Genomic DNA, 4595 nt, shown 5'->3' with positions numbered 1-4595 from the left:
ATGGCCCGAGCGCAGCCCGCGGAGCGCAGCAGCCCAGCCCGGCGGAGCGGCTCCGCCGTGCGCTCCCGCCGCCTCTCCCGGCGCCTCCCCCGCGCCGCCCGGCCAAGGCAGCGGCGGGGGGCGGCGGGGGCGGGGGGCAGCGGGGGGCGGGACCCGCGGGGGGCTGCACCGCCGGGACACCGCCCCCCGCCCGCTCCCACCGGCCGGCGGAGGGGACGGCGGCCGGCACCGGGGGCACGGGGACCGGGACGGGAAACCCACCCCGGGGTGCCGGGGCTGGGCGGGGACCGCCACTGCCCCGGGAAGAGCAGCCCGGGATGCTGGCATCGGGACCGGCCCGGGACATCGGGAGAGGGACCCTACGGAACGCCTGGACTGGGCGGGGGGACCCCACCGCCGGCTACCGGGACTGAGCGGGGACCGAGACCGCGACCGCCCCGGGAAGCACCCCCGGGCATTCCGGGAGCGGACCGGGACCGTCCTGGGCCGTGGGCAGGGTGGAAGTCCCCTCCAAGTGGCAGCAGCGCCCCAGGGACCCTCACCCAGCCGCAGCAGCCCCGGCACGGGGCCGCTCGGTTCGCTGATCCCCCAGCTCGGTCTGCTCGGTGCCTGAGCCCCGGTACCGGGCACCGGCTGGCATCTGGGACAAGGGGCTGGGGACCCCAGGGAGGGCACCGCACCTGCCCTGGCTACACCGGGGTTTGTTCATCCCCTGCCCAGGAGCTGGCTCAGCCTGGACAAGCCTCGTACCCACGAGTCACTCCTGCACCATTCCCAGCAGCTAACCCCCCTGCCCTCTCCCTCTCCGCCGTCTCCTCATCTCCCTGAAACATCCCTCAGCCGGTTGGATGAACCCATGACTCACGCGACCTTTCCAACAAGCCCTAGAATACACTTACCTCTGGAATTCACGGTCCTGCAGGGGCCGTGCTGAGACGGGAAAGCGAATGATTTACACGATGGCGTGTGCTTCCCCAGCCCTCATCTGTATGCACTCACATGGAAATACTAGTTATTTACTCCAAAAAGGCAAACAGAGAATTATGAAGGTACCGAGAAATTAAGAATGCGAAAATTAAGTAGCTCCTCAAGCTGCAATCACGGTTTGTGCTGCTCCCCAGGCAGGGCTCGCTGATTGCTGCCCCGCCGCGCTCCCTGCCCAGCTTCCCGCTGGCTCCTGGCTGTGGATCACCCTGGTTCATTCCCTGCTTCCCCCCGGGCCCTGTGCCTGGTTCCCAGCTCGGGCTGGAGGCGGTGCAGCTCTGCCCAGGCTCTCTGGGCGCACAGCACCAGCTCCTGCTTCCCAGCGTTTCCATCTGGAGCGGCAGCGCTCGGTGAGCTGGGAGGGGACACAGCCCTCCGAGGAGCGTGAGGATGGGGGGACACACGGGCTGGGGTCAGCATCACACACCTACCCACCCTGCATCACTGCGGGTCTCCCTGACCATGTTTTGAGGAGGGTTTACCACTCGGTTTTGGGGAGAGTTGCTGGCAGAGGTCACACCTGGGTGTCACAGACGGGGCACTGGGATGAGCCCTGGGCATGGCTGCACTGGGATGCTGGTCAGAGAATCACAGACCCCCAGAACGGCCTGGAAGGAATCTTAAAGATCACCCAGTCCCACCCCGTGCCATGGCAGGGACCCCTTCCACTGCCCCAGGTGCTCCCAGCCCTGTCCAGCCTGGCCTTGGGCACTGCCAGGGATCCAGGGACAGCCCCAGCTGCTCTGGGCACCTGTGCCAGGGCCTGCCCACCCTCCCAGGGAAGAACTTCTTCCCGATATCCAACATGAATCTCTCCTCTTTTAATTTACAGCCATTCCCTCCTGTCCCATCACTATTTTCCTGTGCAGAAATCTGCTCCTCCTGGTTTTCCGAAGCCCCTGGTCCCGAGCACTCCCGCGGGCACCATGAAGGCGGCTCAGAGCTCGGCGCAGGGAAAGGCCAAGTTTCTGTGGGACATCTGCCTCAGCCCCAGCACGACACCCTCATCCTGCCGCCCCCAGCCGCCCCTGCCCGGCCCCCGGCTGTCAGCAGCGCCTGACGCCAGCACCCTGCCCGGCCCCCGGCCTGCGCAGAGGCAGCAAAGATATCTCCCACCCACAGCTGAGGGGCTGCAAATTGCGTTGCGAGTGGGGGATTTTGCAGCCTTAATTGTGTTATTTTAACACAGCGTGTGTAGGTGTGAGCAGAGTGCACATGTACCGTTTCCTAGGCTTTGAACAAAGCGAGCTCAAACAGAAGCAAAGTCCGTGTCAGATCGTGTTGGCCCCTGTGGGGTTGGAGGTGGGGACACCCCGGCCGAGCCCTGCACCCCTCTCACCGCTCCATGGATGGAGGCTCAGCTCCAGGAGCGAGCTCGGAGCTCTGGCCTCCCCAGGGCTTCACTAAGATTTGGGATCAATGAGAATTTGGTGACCTTGGTATCCTGCTCTGCAACTCAAAGTGCAGGGTCACAGCCTGGCACCCTAAGCAGGGCAGCCTGGGATCCTCCAGCTCCAGCTCCAGCTCCAGCTCCAGCTCCAGCTCCATCACCTCTTCCTGTTCCTTGCCTTGTCCATCGTCATCCTCCTGCTCCTGGACCTGGACCCTACTGGGCCGAGCAAAGTAGAAACAAACAACAAAATCCAGCCCACGCTGCAAAGACTGCACAACTCTTGCAAGAAAAAAGCTGTCCTTGCAGGCAAAAATGTCCTAACCCGAGATCTGTTAGGCTTTGTCCTCCCAAATCCAGCGATGAAAGCTCTGCTGCATTTAAATTGGCAAAGTGACAGGAAGTAAGAAGTCAGAAATAATCCCTAGCTGGATTAGGTTTTTCCTTGAAGGAAGAGAGGCTGATACAAGGCGAGTTTGGGTCATTAGCGATGCAGGGAGATGCTCCAGCCCTGCCTAGTCCTCACTTCATTTTCCTGCTCCCGGGGGCTGCGAGGGGATAAGGACTCCAGAGCCTTCGGCACATGTGTTCATCCTTCCCCACTCCTACGAGGGGATTATTTATATCTGCACACACTTTGGAAGTGCTGGCTGCCATCCACTGGCTCCAGCAGGGCTCCAGTGGTGGGGCTGGCTGTGCCAGCGATGCCACGCGTGCCCCCAGCCCCAGTGCCCGTGGCACGAGCTTGGTGCGAGCTGGTGCAATTCCCTCCCGGCTCTGCTCTCCCTGCTGGATTTCCAACACTTGAGTAGCAATAAAAATAGCAGGGGAGGAACAGAAATCCATTCTGATTAAGCCTCTTTATTCTGAGAGATGCTGAGGGAGCAGGGGTGGCCGTGTGTGGGCCAGCACCACGCATCTTCCGGGGCCAAGGCGGCCGCTCTGGCAGCGTCTCCGTGCCCAGATCCGGGTGCTTTGCCCACACTTGTGACGTTCCCCCAGCGCCTTTTCCCCTCCACAGGGACATTTTGACTCTCTAACAGGAGGGTGCAGCCAGCTGGGGATCAGTCTCTTCTCCCAAGGGGCAGGACGAGGGGAAACAGCCTCTGTTTGCACCAGAGGAGGTTTAAATTGGATATTAGGGAAAATTTCTTCACTGCAAGGGTTTCCAGGTGGTGGAGTTCCCACAGACAGAGGGATTTAAAAGCTGTGTAGATGTGACACGTAGGGACACGGGTCAGTGGTGGCCTTGGCAGTGCTGGAGGAACAGTTGAACACGATGGTCTTGGAGAGCGCTTCCAACAAGAATGATTCCATGATCCTTCGATTCCCTGGGCAGAAAAAACGAGCAGAGGAGATGGGGAGGGACGGCACAGGACAGCGAGCACTATGGCAGTGGCCAGGGGCTCCCAGAGCCATCCCATGGCCAGCAGCTCCCCATCTTCCTGATCCTGGGCTGTGTGAGGGGAGCCAGGAGAATCCCTTCCCCAAGGTCACACAGAGACCAGGCTGTACATGGAGAGTGTCTGCACGGGATGGGAGGAAGGACGGACAGGGAACAAAGGCAGCTGCGGGCAGTGGTAGCCCAGAAGCAATAAAAGAACAAATAGCAGAAGATTAAACCCATTCCACAGTCAGGTCCAGCCGGACCACGCTGAGCCACGAGGAAAGGTTCACTGCTGCTCCAGCCTGCCACAATTTAATTGATTTGATTTAAATCCTTTGAAGAAGAAGTGGATAAGGAATAATGAGGCAAACAGGATTGTAATGCAAATGAAAGAGATGAAAGATGGCTTCAGGGAGACGCTCTTGAAGGTCAGCGCCCAATGCAGAGCTGCTCCTGGTCACTCAGTCCAACATTAATGAGGCTGTGTTCCCCTGGATGCTTTGATGGATGGAGGGATGGATCAGGAGGCAAGCACCAGGATGTCTGGCCTTTAATCCCCTGGCTCCGGGCAGATCATCCTTCACAGCGTGGGGAGGGTTTTACCTGGCTGGCACAGGGACTCGGGCTCCTGCTGCCCGTGTCACGCTGGGTAAGCACACTTCCTAATCGGGTTTTTCCAGATACTCCAATGGAGGCTCTAACTTCAGAATTAATTAACTTCACTATCAAAAGCTGAGTCATTTGTCACAATGGTTTTGTCATTAGCTCCCATAATTAAGGAAAGTGTCACAAAACCAAATGTTTCACTTACACAAGGCAGGAGAGGCAAAGCTC

This window comes from Poecile atricapillus, chromosome 14, assembly GCF_030490865.1.
Source record: "Poecile atricapillus isolate bPoeAtr1 chromosome 14, bPoeAtr1.hap1, whole genome shotgun sequence".
Classification (NCBI taxonomy): domain Eukaryota; kingdom Metazoa; phylum Chordata; class Aves; order Passeriformes; family Paridae; genus Poecile; species Poecile atricapillus.
Note: the sequence above shows the minus strand (reverse complement) of the source record.